At 36.6% G+C, this 18,852-nt stretch overlaps 1 protein-coding gene across 8 annotated transcripts in view; it reads left to right on the top strand.

Moving 5' to 3' along the window:
* The window catches only part of EVI5 (ecotropic viral integration site 5), a 188,264-nt gene that overhangs the window by 10,076 nt on the left and 159,336 nt on the right, over positions 1-18,852 (top strand). For 2 of the 8 annotated variants that reach the window (XM_032867141.1, XM_032867140.1), the window contains exon 1: positions 17,887-17,903. The exons of 5 other annotated variants lie outside the window; for them this stretch is intronic. The gene's annotated coding sequence lies outside the window, so the exon portion shown is untranslated. Of the gene's footprint in view, positions 1-6,443; positions 6,518-17,886; positions 17,904-18,852 lie in introns of those variants that run through there. One more of the 8 variants, XM_032867133.1, reaches the window with a different exon arrangement.

Below are 18,852 nucleotides of genomic sequence, written 5' to 3'. Positions count from 1 at the left end.
TTAGAGAGGTGTGGCTATGCATAGTAGTTAAGTTTATAATATTTTAGTTTTATTCAGTATTATCAGATTTTTAAAAAATCCTACATGCTTCTTTGTCATCTTCTGAAAGTCTAAGGTTATTGTGTAACTATGTAAATTTAGTCCTACTAATATACTCTCATTGTTTTGGCTTGTCCCCAAAACTTCTGTTTGTTTCTGTAGCCTAGCATATGAGTTTCAGAGAGTAAGATCTTAGTTTTCTAGGTGCAACATTTTGGGATTTTTTTCTGTTATTGAAACTATTGCATTAAAAAAAACCTGCTTTATATAAGCTTGTATCAATTTTCTGTTGACTCTAGAATGTTACAACAGGAAAGCATTGGAGATAGCATTCACTTCAACGTTTTTTCAAGTTCCTAACAAGGAAAAAGAGCTTAAATAACTTTGGAGGCACTTAAGTAACGTGTAGAGGCCACATGTATCTTATAAATAGAGCCTGGTACTTTTACCTAGCTAAGATGCTGAGGATCTTTTTAAAAATTATTATTTCATTGATACTATATTTGTGCCAGGATTTCCTGATTTTTATATGTATTCTTCTGTCCAGTTTTGATTGACATATATTCCCCCTCATAATTTGATCACTCTTCCTTTATTAATATTAGTGTAATTAAATTAATTAACATGGCTAGCATTAAAGTAAAAGTTTTAGGACTTGGCTGTGATCTGTGTATTAACCCATTTGGAGAATTATTTTGAAGATTCTTATCGTCATTTTAGGATTTTTCAGAATGGTGGTAATTCATTTTTATTTCACACTGGGTATGGAGTGACAGCGCTTAACATACTTTTTTTTTCATTAAGTATATTCATCTTTATAAAAATATTATTTACATATTTGACAGAGATCAAGAGGGCACAGGCAGGGGGAAGGGCAGAGGGAGAGGGAGAAGTAGGCTCCTCACTGATTAGGGACCATGACCCCAACCCTGACATAGGACTCATTCTCAGGACCTGGGATCATGATCTGAGCTGAAGGCAGACTCTTTTTTTTTTTTTTTTTTTCCAGTAATAATCATTTATCATGATCTTATTTATGACTACCACATTCTACAAGAAAGAAACAACGAACCAAAAGATTGAAAGAAACAAACATACTGATGGTAAAATGCTCATTCATCTTCGGCACTTGGCGTGTATAACACTTCATCATTGTGTTGTTCATCAAACCTATTCTGAATCTATTTTTTTTGAAACCAAATATGAGTGTTTAAAGTTTAACTAAGCTTTGCTACCTAGGTGAGGGATCCAGGAACCATTATAGGTTCCTAGTGTTTTTTAAGGAGTAAAATGTAGATGCAGCTGGAAAGTACTGCAGGAGGGTACAAAGTTTTATTTCAGACATGAGCCAATAAAGTTGAGCTATATAATCATGTTTAAAAGCAAGAAAACTATTCGGTGGTCTATGAAAGCTTATATGTCCAAGTAATAAAAGTAGAACTGGAAGTTTCTATGGTCTCATGGTTCACCTCCCCTTCCAATTTCCCTCAACTCCCTTCTCCTCTCCATATCCCCATGTCCTCCATGTTATTTGTTATGCTCTACAAATAAGTGAAACCATATGATAATTGACTCTCTCTGTTTGACTTATTTCACTCAACATAATCTCTTCCAGTCCCATCCATGTTGCTACAAAAGTTGGGTATTCATCCCTTCTGATAGAGGCATAATACTCCATAGTGTATATGGACCACATCTTCCTTATCCATTCATCCGTTGAAGGGCATCTTGGTTCTTTCCACAGTTTGGCGACCATGGCCATTGCTGCTATAAACAATGGGGTACAGATGGCCCTTCTTTTTACTACATCTGTATCTTTGGGGTAAATACCCAGTAGTGCAATGGCAGGGTCATAGGGAAGCTCTATTTTTAATTTCTTGAGGAATCTCCACACTGTTCTCCAAAGTGGCTGCACCAACTTGCATTCCCACCAACAGTGTAAGAGGGTTCTCCTTTCTCCACATCCTCTCCAACACATGTTGTTTCCTGTCATTAACACACTTTTTTTAAGAGAGAGTGAGAGAGTACATGAGCAGGTTGGGGGGGACGAACTGGGGGGTGGAGAGAGAATCTCAGGTTCCATGCCCATTGTGGAGCCCACACAGTGCTCAGCCTCACAACTCTGAGACCATGATCTGAGCTGAAATCAAGAGTCAGACACTAAGCAACTGAACCACCCCTTAACGTACTTCTTGACACAGTGCTTCTATATTGTGTATACTAAATAAAAAATTCATGTAATATATATTTTAGGAGGTACTTGTTCTGAATTTGTGTTTTTTTCAGACTTCATTGAAACATAGGAAAACTGGTATTTTAGTACATACTCTTGCTGCTGCCAGGAAAAAGTTGTGTATGCGGATATATCTTTTTTTTTTTTTTTTATATAGTTTTGTGTTTGTAACAATGGAAGGTTGAGGTCAGGGAACAGACTAAGTTCCTTACCCATGAATTTCAGGACCTCAGCTGTAGCAATTTTAGATGCAGCTCTGAGGATCCAATTTTAGTTAGCTAGTACTCTTACTCAGTGTACTTTAGACAGCATCCTCTCCTCCCAGTCTTAATACAAAAGTATTTTTGAGGAAATTACATTAGTAATATGGTACAATGTACAATGGTACAATAAAATATTTTACAGAATAATTTCCCCTTCTGTTAAGAAAAGCAGCCTTAGTTTTTGTTGAGAATCCAGTACAATTCTTTTTTTGTTGTTGTTGTTAAAGGTATTATTTATATATTTGACATTTATATATTTATATTTATATTTATGTATTTATATATTTGACACAGAGAGAAAGAGATCACAAGAAGGCAGAGAGGCAGGCAGGGGATGGGGGCAAGCAGGCTCCCTGCTAAGCCGAGTCCCAGGACCCTGAGATCATGACCTGAGCGGAAGGCAGAGGTTTAACCCACTGAGCCACCCATGTGCCCTGAGAATCTAATACAATTCTGTATTGTAAATGATTTCATTTTAAGAGTTGATGACTGGAAAAAAAAATGTGGCATGATGTAGTAAACAAGCATTTTGCTTTGTCATTTTCATTGCTACTTAACCTATCTTGGTCTGTTTCTTTACCAGAAAATGTGTAGATCAGATCTATAGATCTGATCATCCTTATATATTACAATACTTCCATATAAATTCCATTTGTCCTTTTGGCATTTTTTTAGTCTTCCTTTAATAACATCACAATCACAAAATAACAGCTGCTATTTATATTGAACATAAAACCCATGCCAGCTACTGCTCCAAGTTCTTTACATCTGTTATTTGCATTCCTCATGCTCATGCACAGTAAATATATAAGAAAGATCTGTCTGATAGCAAGATTAGTTTCAGTTTTGTATTCAATTTTGAATTAGCAAAATAGCTAGGTGGATTACTAAAACTACTTATAAGATCATTTCCTAATATGTTAGTGTGATTAATGATAATATCTACCTAATGATTGTTGTTTGATATATTGTGTGTGCTTAAAAATACTATCTTATTCTTTGGATGGTTAGGATTGGCATAGTAGCAGGAGAGATTCTAGGTTTGTGTAATATCTTTTATGGATTCTTTGCTGAAGCGTATAGCATTAAATAAGACTTCATTTTTTTTGGCATGAACAGAACTTAATTCAGATCTATAACTCATGGTAATTTTTGTTATTTGATCAAGATGGTTTAAAGGGGCACTATTTCTTAAGAAATAAGTGTAACCTAGTAATATATGAATTTATAAACAAAAGATATTTTAATATGGGGTAGTAGTTGAAATGGCCAGTAAAAATACTTTATTAAATTTTTTTAAAAGATTTTATTTATTTATTTGACAGAGAGAGATCACAAGTAGGCAGAGAGGCAAGCAGAGAGAGAGGAAGGGAAGCAGGCTCCCTGCTGAGCAGAGAGCCCTCAGGGCTCTATCCCAGGACCCTGAGATCATGACCTGAGCTGAAGGCAGAGGCTTAACCCAGTGAGCCACCCAGGTGCCCCTAAATTTTTGAATATAAGTAAACTTGTATAGCTCTTAGTTTTTAAATGCTAAATGAAGCTAATTCCTCAGGGTAATTGCATGCTGTTATATCTAGTGCAGTTTCGGATACTTTAAACATTTAAAATGCTAAAATTGAGTGGTTTTGTGTTTGTAACAATGGAACTACTTCCTTCACTTGAAATGTTCCAGTCACATAATCTATATCAGCAATACTCAGATGTTTCGAATGGGTTGGAAGAATGGGTGTGTGTGTGTGGTAACTTTATATGTAGCTTAAGGTATTTCTGAGTTGTCTCTCTACAGTAGAATTAAGGGAATTTAGAGAGCAGTGCACGTGGTACCCTTTAGTAAAGTCCTTTAACAGTGACTATAAATACAGATTTGCAACTACTGAACCATAAACTCATATAGTTGGAACATTAAATATAAAACATTAGAAGTGACCTGACATTTTATATTAAGAAGATTTTTTGAAAAAAACTTAAGTCTGGTAAACAGGTTAGTTGGACTTTAGCCTTGGTAAAATTCCATTTCTTCTATTTTTCTGTTCATTTTCTTCTTTTTTCTTTAGACACTATTGCCATAGTTTACAAAATGGGAAGGTTTTCTTTTGTCTGTAGTATTAAAGTCAGGTAAATGTCAAATGTTTCTCCAGGTCTGTCATGCAGATCTGTCCAGTTAATATAAAAAATTAAAGAAGAGGTTTTTATTGATATATTTGATACTTTTTATGCTAGTATTACATGGATTAAAAAAAGAGAGGCGCCTGGGTGGCTCAGTGGGTTAAAGCCTCTGCCTTCAGCTCAGGTCATGATCCCAGGGTCCTAGGATGGAGCCCACATCAGGCTCTCTGCTCAGCAGGGAGCCTGCTTCCCTTCCCCTCTCTCTCTGCCTGCCTCTCTGCCTACTTGTGATCTCTCTGTCAAATAAATAAATAAAGTCTTAAAAAAAAAAAGATTACATACAGTCTGTAATAGGGTATTTACAAAGGAGGTAGGAATTTTCATGTTTTATATGAACAATTTCATTTTCAAATATTATTTCCATCTCAGTATTTTAGTTAACTTCTTAAATTGGTAATCATATTGGTTTTGGGTAGGTTCTATTCTGTCAAAATCCTTAGGCTCATGACATGTTCAGATGTACTAGTTTATTACCTTTTATATTCTGTAGTTAGTTTTAGCTCACTTTCCTATCAGTGATTTATACTCAAGATATTTTTGTTTGGGGACCAAATGGCTAGTATCCTGGCTCTATCATTTATTAGTTAATAGATCTTGGACAAGTTGTTTAACCTCCACAAGCATCAGTAAAACCTGTAGTAGGGTGATTGTGAGGATTGAATAAGCTAATGGATGTAAATCTTCTCACGGTGCTTGGTACATAGTAAAGTATATAGTAGATGATGGTGGTGGCAGTAGTAGTAAGTAGTGTATCATTGTATACAAATTTTACTTTTTTGAAATTTAGCTCTAGAGGTAGGAGGGATTAGAGAGAGAAGGAAATGCACCATATGCCTACAGAAAATAAATTAACTTGGAAATTTGTCATGTAGACATTTAAAGGAAGGAGACTTGTTAGCAGTGTTGCTCTTATTTCCTGTTTTTTTTTTCCCCCTTTCACTGTAATATCTGCCTTATTTTTTGATTCCTGTTGAAACTAGTGCTCTATATCTTCCCTTCTTCCATCGCTCTTTAACAGCTGCTAACTTACATAAATGAAGGACATAGTTTGATATTCTTTGTGGATATTTACAGGCTATGTTTTAAAATCTGTGCCCTATATTTATTGATAATACTCAAAATGTGCAAGACATTGCTATTTATAATATTTATTCCCATGTTTAAAGAATTGGAAGAGTACTTTCTTTTTATGACATCTGATTTTTATTTTTTAAAGATTTTATTTTAGGGATGCCTAGGTGCCTCAGTCAGTTAAGCATCTGCCTTCAGCTCAGGTCATGATCTTAGGGTCTTGGGATTGAGTCCAGCACCGGGGTCCTTGCTCAGCAGGGAACCTGCTTCTCCCTCTGTCTGCTGTTCCCCCTGCTTGTGCGCTCTCTCTCTCTGACAAATAAATGAAAAAAATCTTAAATAAAGATTTAATTTTATTTATTTTAGAGAGCGATAGAGAACGCAAGCAGGGGGAAAGGGTGGAGGGAAGGGGAGAGAGAACCCCAAGCAAACTCCGCACTGAGCATGGAGCCCTACATGGGGCTTGATCTGAGGACCCCCAGATCATGACCTGAGCCAAAATCAAGACTCAGATGTTTAACTGACTGAGCCACCCAGGTGCCCCTGGAACAATACTTTCTTATAACCTGCTTAAAAAATTGACGATATGTATTACATTTGTACCAGCCTCAAATCCTACTGGAACAAGGTTGAGTATAAATAATTTTTTTTCTTTTCACACATTTATTCAGTTGAATATCAAGTTTTTCATGGGCTCAGAATTTCCAGAACTTTGAAGAATGAAGAGAAGTAACAATGTATACAGGTAAAAGTTAATGATTTTTTATGTTTACATTGACATAGACTATTTTGAAATTTGAGCAAACATTTTAGAATGTACTTCTAAGTTGGATACATTGCTGTTTATTTTGGAAGCAAATAAGAAAAGACTTCCCTGGATCCATTTGGCATTATAAACAGTTATATGAAAACCTGCTAGAAAAGTATGAGCTCTGCGATTTGTAATCCTGTATAAGCAGGGTTGTAGTTTAAGTAATGATCCCAGAAATACAATATCCTGTCATTTACCTACCTGCCAGTTTCCCTGTTAATTTATGGACTCTTATGAAACTTAGGGTGAAAATTGAGATGCTTGAAATTATCAATTTCAGACTGGAAGTATAGTAGATAATATAAGATGTAGACGGAAGAGCTTGGCTATCTATAGATTTTTCCTTCTCTTTGGTCAGATCAGGTTTTAATTTTGGTGTATTTTCTCTTCCCCCCACATCTTACCGCCACATAATGAAAGCCAATTTTCAGCAGTTCTTTTTACTTAGTACATCGTATCCAATTATCAAGAAAAATTACAAGATATACTAAAAGACAAAAAGGACAGTTTGAAGAGCTAGAGCAAGCATCAAATCTAGACTTAGGTATGGCAGGGATATTGGAATTATCAGACCAAGAAATAATTTAAAATAACTGATGAAAATGCTAAAGGCTCTACATGGATAAAGTAGACAGCATATAAGAAAAGATAAGGAATGTTAGAGAAATTCTAAGATCCAAAAAGAAATGCTAGAGATCAAATACATTGTAATATATATTTTTAAAGATTTTATTCATTTATTTGACAGACATAGATCGCAGGTAGGCTGAGAGGTAGGCAAAGAGAGAGAGGAGGAAGCAGGCTCCCCATGGAGCAGAGAGCCTGATGCAGGGCCCGATCCCAGGACCACGGGATCATGACCTGAGCCGAAGGCAGAGGCTTTAACCCACTGATCACCCAGGCGCCCCATATATTGTAATATTGTAACAGAAAAACATTATAACCATTTGGTGGAATTATTAGTAGACTGGACTACTAAAGGCTGAGGAAAGAATCTCTGAGTGTGAGAATATCAATAGAAACTGCTAAAACTGGAAAGAGAAAAAAAAAGGTGGAAAAAACAGAATATTCAATAACTCTGGGACAACTACAAAAGGTGTAGCATATGCATAATGACACAAAGCCTATCTTATAATAAAGTGTTGAATATTTTGTGTAGTTTATTGAATACTGTAGTGAAAGTGAAAAACAGAACCGTTGTATGGGTGTCGAATGGTTTTAAGTGTATCAGTTGTTGTTACTTACTCTTACGACTGTGCATATGACGGGCAGCTGTGGTTCACTGCCACTGCTCACAAGAGCATTTGTACCACATGTTGGTAGCCTGGGAAAAGATCAAAATTTAAAATTCAAGGTACAGTTTCAACTGAATGTGTATCGCTTTCACATCATCAGAAAGTTGAAAAATTATAAGCCAAGTCATTGTAAGTCAGGGACTGTTTGTATAGTAGAGTTACAGGAAAAAAATGTTAACACACAAAGTCAACTGATTTCCTACGTATATAGGAATGAACAAGTGGAATTTGAAGTTAAAAACACAATACCACTTATAATAGTATCGCAAAAAATGAAATACCTATATATAAATCTAATGAAATTTATTCAAGGCATGATATAAATCTAATGAAATAGGTACAAGGTCTACATGAGGAAAACTATAGAACTCTGGTGAATGAAATCAAAGAACTACTAAATAAATGGAGAGATATTCCATGTTTATAGATAGGAATACTCAATATATAGAAAAAGTCAGTTCTTCCCATCTATGTAGATTCAATATAGTCCCAGTCAAAATCCCAGCTAATTATTTTGTGGCTATTGACAAACTGATTCAAAAACATATGGAGAGGCAGAAGACGCAGAATAATCAATACAGTTTTGAAGGAGAAGAAGAAAGGTGGAAGGCTGATACTACTTGATTTCAAGATACATTCTTAAGCTACAGTAATCAAGGATCAATAGGATTTGGTGAAAGAATAGGCAGATGGATCAATGGAACAGAGTAGAAAGCCCAGAAATAGACCCATATAATTATAGTCAACTGATTTTCAACAAAGGAGCAAAGGCAATACAGTGGCTAAGACTGTCTTTTCAACAAATGGCACTGGAGCAATTAGGCTTCCACATGCCATAAAAATGAATCTAAGTTTAGACTTTACATCCTTCACAAAAATTAATTCAAAATGGATCCAACGCAAAAATGTAAAATGCAAAACTGTAAAACTCCTAGGAGATAACAGTAGAAAATCTAGGTGACCTTAGGTTGGTGATGACTTACTAGATGCAACATCAAAGACATTCGTAAAAGAATTGATACTTAGACTACACTAAAATTAAAAATTTCTCTCAAGCTGCAGACTGGGAGAAAATATTTTCAGAAGACGTATCTGATAGCATACTGTTATCCAAAATATTCAGAGAACTTTTAAAACTCAACATTGAGAACACAACATGATTTAAAAATAGAACAAAGAAGCTACCCTATGACCCAGCAATTGCACTGCTGGGTATTTACCCTAAAGATACAAACGTAGTGATCCGAAGGGGCACGTGCACCCGAATGTTTATAGTAGCAATGTCTACAATAGCCAAACTATGGAAAGAACCTAGATGGCCATCAACAGACGAATGGATAAAGAAGATGTGGTATATATACACAATGGAATACTATGCAGCCATCAAAAGAAATGAAATCTTGCCATTTGTGACGACGTGGATGGAACTAGAGGGTATCATGCTTAGCGAAATAAGTCAATCGGAGAAAGACAACTATCATATGATCTCCCTGATATGAGGGAGAGGAGATGCAACATGGGGGGTTAAGGGGGTAAGAGAAGAGTAAATGAAGCAAGATGGGATTGGGAGGGAGATAAACCATAAGTGACTCTTAATCTCACAAAACAAACTGAGGGTTGCAGGGGGGAGGGGGGTTGGGAGAGAGGGGGTGGGGTTATGGATATTGGGGAGGGTATGTGCTATGGTGAGTGCTGTGAAGTGTGTAAACCTGGCGATTCACAGACCTGTACCCCTGGGGGAAAAAATATATGTTTATAAAAAATAAAATAAAAAAAAAATAGACCAAAGATCTTAACAGATAACCTCACCAAAGAAGATCTATAGATGGCAAATAAGCACATGAAAAGATGCTCTACATAATGTGTCATGAGGGAAATCCAGATTAAAACAATGATGAGATACCACTATACTCCTAGTGGAATGAATGGCCAAAATCTAGAACACTGAAAACACCAAATGCTGGTAAGGCTGTAGAGCCACAGCAACTCTCATTCATCATTGGTGAGAATGCAAAATGCTACACCCAGTTTGGAATACAGTTTGGCAATTTCTTATAAAACTAAATTCTGAAGTTTATATGACTGTAGTTCAGAAGTCCTGCTTCTTGGTGTTTACCTAAAGGATTTGAAAAACTATGTCCACACAAAAACCTGCTTTATTCCTAATTGCTGAAACTTGAACTCAAGATACCTTTCAGCAATTGAATGGATAAATACACTGGTACATCAAGACAATGTAATAATATTCAGTGATAAGACAGAATGAGCCATCAAGCCGTGAAAAGACATGGAGGATACTTAAATTCTCCATTCCTTCCTCTACTTATTATTTTTTTTTTTTTTAAAGTAGGCTCCACACTGAGTTTGGAGCCCAGTGCAGGGCTTGAACTCACAGCCCTGAGATCAGGAGTCAGACACTTAACTGAGCCACCCGGGTTCACCTTATATGCTTATTTCTAAGTGATAGAAGCTAGTCTGAAAAGGTTACACACAAGGTGATTCCATTTATGACATTCTGAAAAAGGTGAAACTATGGAGACAGTGAAAAGGTAAGTGGTTGCCAGGAGTTGGGGGGAGTGGGGCAAAACAGAGCACAGAAGGATTTTCTGGGCAGTACAGCTACTCTCTGTGGTACTATGATGAGGAATACTTGTCATTACACATTTGTCCAAAACTATAGAATGTACAGCACAAGAGTGTACCCTAATGTAAATGATGGACTTTGGGTGATAATGGTGTGTCATTCATTAGTTTCATCAGTGGTAGCAAATACTCTATCTGGTGGGGTATATTGGTATTGAAGGCTATGTATGTGTGAGGGCAAAGGGATTTGGGAAATCTCTGTACCTTCTGCTCAGTTTTGGTGTGAACCTAAAACTATTCTAAAAAATAAAGTCTATTTAACACAAAACCAAAACAACCACAGAAATTACAGAAGTATAGGCATACCTCATTTTATTGTGCTTTGCTTCATTGTGTTTGCAGGTACTGTTTTTTTTTACAAACGGAAGGTTTGTGGTAACCGTGGCTAAGCAAGTTTTGGCACCATTTTGTCCAACAGCATTTGCTTATTACTTTGTGTATCTGTCACATTTTGGTGATTGTCACAATATTTCAAACCTTTTCATTATTATTTGTCATGGTGAACTGTGATCAGTGATTACAACTTGCTGAAATTTCAGATGGTGAGCATTTTTTAGCAATAAAATATTTTTTAATTAGGTATGTGCATTGTTTTCTCAGACATGCTTTTACACACTTAATAGACTACAGTTACAGTGTAAACAACTTTTATATGCCCTGGGAAACCAAAAAATTCATTCGACTCTTTATTGCTGCCTTCACTTTATTGCACTGGTCTGGAACTGATATCTCTGAGGTATGCCTGTAGAGGATAGTAAAAAATTTTGAGAATGGAGGTCTTTATTTTTTTTAAGATTTTATTTAATTATTTGACAGACAGATCACAAGTAGGCAGAGAGGCAGGCAGAGAGAGGGAGAAGCAGGCTCCCCGCTGAGCAGAGATCCTGATGGCAGGGCTCGATTCCAGGACCCTGGGACCATGACCTGAGCTGAAGGCAGAGGCTTAACCCACTAAGCCACCCAGGCGCCCTGAGAATGGGGGTCTTTAAAACACAAGAGGAAAGTTTTCTCTCTCTGCTTTTATTTCCCTTAATTTTCATTCTCTTGAGGTGGTTGTAAATAGTTTGATATGTAGCCTATCAAAAAATGGAATTATACAGCATATCCTTTTCTTCACCAATAACTGATCGGTCTTCCATCATATTGGGAATTTCTTTTTTTTTTTAATGGCTGCATTCTGTTGTATGGTGGTGTCCTAATTTATTTGCTCATTCTTTGATGGACATTGGGGTTATCACTGGTTGTTTGCTATTAGAAATAGTTCTGTGATTAATTTTAGTACATACATCCTTGTTTATTTGGGTAAATAATTCTTTTGGACAGATTCCTGAGTTAGCTTATGTAAATTTTGTTATATATACTTACAAATAGTCCTTCAAAACAGCTCTACTAATATATGTGCTCAAAGTAATACGTTTGAAAATACTCTTTTACTTTATGCAGAGCATTGATTTGTTTTTTTGTAATGAAGTATTCAAACTCAGAAGGTATAAAGAAAAGTGTAATAAATGCCTATATTCCCATCACCCACCTTAACAAAGAAAACAAATGCAATTACAAATGCACTTGTAACCATGGTGCCTCCTTGCTTTCCAAACATAACGTTTTTACACTCATGAATGTGTATGTATTTATAAACAATGCAACATATAGCCATAATATGGTACATAAGGTACTTAGCATGGTTCCTGATAACCCTAGCTCCTGATTTACATTCTGTGTAGTTTCCTTCCGTACTAAATAGAACTGATTTGTGGAATCATTAGGTTATTGCAAAAATGAGTGTGACTTAAAATGCAAGGTCATTTAAGTTATTACATCTGTTTTGCTCATTTGTTCTGGGGGAAGCCAGCTGCCACATTGTGAGGATACTCACCAGCTTTCTGGAGAGGTTCTCATGTGAGGAACTGAAGCATTCTGCCAATAACCATGTGAAGGAGACATCTTGAAGCAGATCTTCCAGCCCTAGTCAAACCTTCAGAGATGATAGCACTGGCCAAGATCTTGTCTGCAACTTTATGATGGGTCCTGAGTAGCATCACTCAGTTAAACTATAGCTTAATTATCCTGACTTGCAGAAGCTGTGACTTGATAAATACTTGGTGTATTAAGCTACTAGATTAGAGGGTAACAGATGAAAGAAAGAGAGAAATATATAGGTAGATGTGGGACACTTGGTCCCATGCTTGTGAATTATTTTCGAGGGAGACCAGGAGGACGAGTATATGGTACTTTTTAGATTTACATGGGAAATCCTAGAACACTAATGGGGATTCAGATGTTGTGTGTGGCCAGAAAGAAAGATGTACAGTTGACCCTTGAACAACATGGGGCCTAGGGAGTGCTGAACCCCTGCACTGTTGAAAATCCATGTATTACTTTTGACTCCCCCAAAACTTAACTACTGATAGCCTACTGTTGACCGGAAACCTTACTGATAACTTAAACAGTTGATTAACATTTTCTGTTATGTATATTATATACTACATAAAGTAATTTGGAGGAAAGATGGTTTTAAGAACATCATAAGGAAGAGAAAATATATAGTACTGTATTATAAAAAGTCTGTATAAAGTAGACATATACAGTTCAAACCCAAGTTGTTCAAGGGTCCACTGTAAATGGATTTTTGACAGCATAGGTAGTGTGAGGGTTGGCACTCCTAGCCCCTGTGTTGTTCAAGTGTCAACTGTATATACTTTTCTGTGGCATTTGTCATATTGTAATTGTTTCCATGTTTTTCTCCTTATACTCCATTAGTGGTGAGCAACTTGAGGATAGAACAAGACAGGAACCGTGTGTCTTACTCATCATCCCACTCAATGCCCGGCCCTGTACTTACCCTTATTAAGTATTTGTTGAGTGAAATTGATAGAGTTGTATTGGAAGTGAAGCACCGAGAGGGAATATTAAATCCCTGAAGCTGAGGTAGCCAGATTTTTGAGTCATTGTCAGATAGATAGCATGTAAGGTCACGTTGTTTCTTCTGAAGAGTAGTCATGGTTAACTTCTGAACTACTACTTCTACTTTGGCTGTAGGAATTTGGCACTGATTTTGAAGTCATGATATTTGGCTACTTTTTTTTTAAGAAAGGAAGAGAGGGTGTTGGAGCAACAGAGGGAGAAGGAGAGAGAATCTTAAGGAGGCTTCATGCAGAGCCCTATGTACAGCTCATTATCACAATCCTAAGATCATGATCTGAGCCGAAATAAAGAGTGTGCCTTAACCAGTTGATGCACCCAGGCACTCCAGTATTTGACTTTAATATGCTATTGTTCTTTGGAGCTTGGGTTCAAGAATGTTATCTGTAGATTTTAATTTTAGACTCCTAGGCATATTAACTGAAGTTAAATTTTTTCTTTTCATTTTTCAAAATACAAAAGAATTATTAAGAGACCTATAGGCTTTTTAATTGAGGACTTTGCTGGTATATGTACAGGAGGCATTACTTACCCACATTCTAATGGATTATTTTTATTTTTGAACTATGGAAGAATAATATATTACCAGCAGAGGGTATTATATCTAATTTTAGAATACCTGGGTTAGCCTTACTTTTAGCATTTATTAGTAAGTGTGAGCCTCTCCGAACTTGTTTCTATTTGGAAAAATTCTTGATTCCGTTCCATCAACTATAGCACCCCCTGCCAAATAACAACAGAATGCTAGTCTCTTCAGTCACAGGAGTGGCCCCACTGGAGCCCAAGTCAGCCCAGCCCGACTTGAGCACAAGTCAGGGTGGATTACACTCATGATTTTTCTTTCTCCTTCATTCTTTACATTCACTTAACCAAAAAGTTAATTTGTGTTGACTTCCATGATATCTTGCATGCATCTGTTTTCTTTGTCTGCATCTATTTTCTTTGTCTCTCCTGCCCCCACAATAGCCTAAACCTTAATTATATCTCACCCATACTTCTGTAATAGTCTTCTCGCTAGTCTCCCTACTTCTGTTTTTTCCTCTGTAATTTGTTGTTTAAAAAGGAGAGTACTCTTTTTTTTTCTTTTTATTTGTCAGAGCGAGAGCGAGAGAGAGAGGGGGAGAGCGTGGAAGCGCGCACACGCAGGGGGAGTGGTAGGCAGATGGAAGAGCAAGCTCCCTGCTGAGTAAGGAGATCCATGTGGGACTGGATCCCAGGACTCTAGGACCTGTGCCAAAGGCAGATGCTTAACTGACTGAGCCATCCAGGTGTCCCAGAGTACTCTTTTTGTAAAACAGAAAAGAAAAATTTTCTTTGCATGTTTAAAACCCTTGTGACTGCCAATTCTACTCCAAATAGATTCCAAATTACTTTCTTATAAGACACTTAATGATTGGGCACCCATTGATTTTTCATCTTTTTACACTTCCATTTAAATTACTATGTGTTAGCATAATGGTCTCCTCTAGGTTCTTCTAACTTGTGTTGTTCGACATGGAGGCCACTAGCCATAACTATTGAACACTTGAGCTGTAGCTAGTCTAAATTGAGATATGCTGTAAATGTAAAATACACACTGAATTTCAGACAGTATTAAAGAATGTAAAATATTTCATTAGATATTTGTTAAAATAATGTTTTGGATATGTTTGGGTTAAATAAAAGATATAACTTCACTTCCTTTTTACTTTCTCAAGTATGGCTCCTAGAAAATTTAAAATAACTAATGTGGTTTGCATTTGTGGTTAACCTCGTGTTTGTATTGGAGAGCCCTTCTCTAACCCACCAAGCTTTTAAATTCCTCATGGACTTTTACATGTCATCCCCCCACCCCCCCTTTTTTTTTTTTTTTTTGCCTAGCTTTTTGTACAGGTGGCTGCTGCTTGCTCATCTTCTAGATCTTAAGTTGAATATTGCCTCTTGAGAAAGTCCTTAACCATTCTATCCAATTAAGTTATTGTTTGTTGCCCTTATGTCATATATCTTTCTCTGCATTTGTTTGTTCAGTCTTTTACTTTTTTTTTTTTTAAAGATTTTATTTATTTATTTGACAGAGAGGGAGATCACAAGTAGGCAGAGAGGCCAGCAGAGAGAGAGGGGGAAGCAGGCTCCTGCTGAGCAGAGAGCCCAATGCGGGACTCGTTCCCAGGACCCTGAGATCATGACCTGAGCCTATGGCAGAGGCTTAACCCACTGAGCCACCCAGGTGCCCCTAGTCTTTTACTTTTAAGTAGCTCCATGAGGAGAAAGAACTTGTTTGTTTTGTTTTTGACTATATGTTCATATGTATTCAACACCCAGTAAAGTACTCTTTTAGAGGAGGTTCTGAATAAAGAAATACTTGTTAAATGAGTAACGCTGGACTGTTTTCCTCTCAGATCTGTTTTAAGGATCAGCTGTGTGAAACTATTTTATAAACTACAAAGGTCTGTACCAAGTTTATTTGTATTCAGAAAAGCTGAATAAATTGGTTGTATACCCTTGGAAATTAAGATTTAATTGGATGAAGCAAAATCTGTGAATTTAGCCTGCATTTCAGTGTGTTCTTCAAACTTTGTGTCTAATAGTTGGATGTACTACTCATGTATTATATCGCCTAGAGTTTTTGAGAGTTGTCATGTTTTGTAAATAATTTTTAAAAAGCATTACTTCTATTTCTTTCCTTCAGGAGTTTTTTCCTATATTATACTTTTTTTCTTTGTAGGGTTAGTTAGGTATTTTAAATAGCATCAGACCTCAGAAATAACAGGTGCTAAAATATTTGTAAATGAACCCTTGTTCCCTTCAGTTTTGGCAGTATATTTTTCTTGGCAATTCCTTAATGTGCTGAGGTTATCAGAATACAGCTCATTATGCTAGTCAGTATTCAGGTATCTCTCTTGCTTAAGTTATGAGTGAAATTCTTTAAGAAATAGTAACATACTGATTTTGAGACCATCAGTAACAGCAGAGGTCTGGAGGAGGAGTAGGAAGATGATTCTTTGTAAACTGTTAGAGATGGGGACAAGAAACAAGCAAGATTCCAAATATAGTTCTGAAATGTGTAGTTAGTTTACGTGTCTGTAAGAAGCAGCTTAGGAGATCTGTTGGGAAGACATGGATGGGCCTTTTTAGTAGTAATTGTAGTAGTAGTAGTAATAGTAGTAATAACAGAGGTAGTGGAGGTAGTAGTATAATAATGGCAAACATTTGAGTACTTACTATGCCAGGTAGTGTTCTAAGTGTCATAAAATGTTTAATTTTCATGGAAAGCATATAGGATTGATACGCTTTTTTGAGTGTATTCATTTGAGAGAGAGAGTCTTAGAGGGAGAGAGAGTGTGCGCGCCTCACTAGAGGGGTGGGGAGGAACAGAGGGTGAGAGAGAAGCAGAAGGCGGGGGCTCTATTCCCAGGATGCTGGGATCTTGATCTGAGCCAAGGGAGACAATTAACCCATTGAGCCACATAGGCATCCCAATTGATATGCTTATTAACCTACTTTTGTCAGAAGAGGGATTGAGGCATCAGCTGGTTGAAGTAAATTGCCTAAGGTCAGACAGCTAGTAAGTGGCAGAAATGCCTAGAACCTGGGTATGGAGTTCGTATTGACCCAGCCCAGAATAAAAGAAAAAGTGGCCAAAGATAGATTTGTGGGGACAACATCTGATAGAGCATAGAAAGGATCCAACAAAGGAGAGTCCTGAGAAGTAGAAGGAAAACCCTCAGAACATGTTGTTGTAAAAGCCAGGGAAAAGAGAAGAAAAAATGAAAGTAGGAAAATAGCTGCATTTATTGAGTGCTAGGTATATGCCAAATACTTTGTCTACATTTTATTATTATTATCTCTATTTTACAAGTAAGAAGCTGAGGCTTAATATCAGCAGGAAGTAGACATGCTGGAAGTAGAATCTAAGAAAGAGAAGAAATCAAGGAAATATATCATCAAATAAATAAATCAGGAAAACTTCCCAGAACTGAAGTCATGAGTTTCTAAGTTAAAAGAGCCCATCAACATGCTAAATAAAATTAAAAAAATTTGCATTAAGGCATTTCATTGCAAACTTCAACTAAGGGACCAAAGAGAAGAGGGAGAAGTTCTGAGAAGTGAAGGGAAATAGGATAATTAATGTAAGAGTGGTTTCAGACTCTTCATCAAAAATAATGGAAGGTAAAAGACAACTGAAGGCAGTATCTTCAAAAATCTGAGGGAAAATTATTTCCAATTTGGTTTATAATACAGCTGAATTTTTAAGTGTTACAGGAGAATAAATATTTTCACATTACCTTTCAGGAAGCATGAGAGAAGGTATCTCACCAAAATGAGAGATTGTATCAAGAAAAAGGAAGAAAGAGAAGGGGTTTTGGAAACATTATCCAGTCCAAAGAGGAATGAAGGAAATACCTGGATCACAGTGAAGGGAGACCCCCAGTGACAGCCGAACACTAGGAGTAGAAGGCAACCAGTCCAGAATAGAGAAGGTCGGAGGGTTTTAAAGTGGTCATGTTCAAAATACAAACTTGATTCATAATGAAGAGGGTTGTCAAGGATTCCCTGCATCAGAATCTGCTCTGTTATTTTCTGGAGCAATTTGTTCATACCTAAATTTTTCAGAGCAGCTTTCTTAATATATAATTCAGACACTATACAATTTCCCATTTAAAGTGTACATAAGTCAGTGGTTTTCATTACCTCAAAAAGAAACCTTGAACTCTTTGGCTGTAGCTCACTGCCCCTCCACTCTCTGCAGTCCTAAGCAATCACTAATCAACTTTCTTTCTATAGATAATGCCTATTCTGGACATTTCTTATAAACAGAATCATATCTGGTATTTCGTGCCTGGCTTCTTTGACTTAGCATAATGTTTTCAAGATTATCCATGTTAAATCTATGAGCACTTCCTTCCTTTTTATAGCTGTGACCCAAGTTTTTAAAATGTATATTTAATTACAAACTGCTTTGCCATTGAACTAAGCTCTTTTGTATATCTTTACTGAAAATGTTTCTATTTCTAGTCTCTTAGTGAGAATACAAATATTTATAATAAATAAATAACTTATTTATAATAAAATATAAATTATATTTATGATTTATTTTATAATAAAATATTTATAATGAATTAATTGTATCACTCAGAAAACAAGATTTTTTTTTAAAGATTTTATTTGACAGAAATCACAAGTAGGCGGAGAGGCAGGCAGAGAGAGAGGGGGAAGCAGGCTCCCCGCTGAGCAGAGAGCCTGATGTGGGGCTCGATCCCAGGACCCTGAGATCATGACCTGAGCCGAAGGCAGAGGCCTAACCCGCTGAGCCACCCAGGTGCCCCGAAAACAAGATTTAAAAAAAAAAAAGATTTTATTTATTTGACAGAGACAGAGCACAGTAGGTAAAGCAGCAGACAGAGGGAGAGGAAGAAGCAGGTGCCCCAC

The sequence above is a fragment of the Lontra canadensis genome, unplaced genomic scaffold, assembly GCF_010015895.1.
Source record: "Lontra canadensis isolate GAN:19392208 unplaced genomic scaffold, GSC_riverotter_1.0 scaffold33, whole genome shotgun sequence".
NCBI lineage: Eukaryota > Metazoa > Chordata > Mammalia > Carnivora > Mustelidae > Lontra > Lontra canadensis.
Note: the sequence above shows the minus strand (reverse complement) of the source record. Positions and strands in the feature narration are given on the sequence as shown.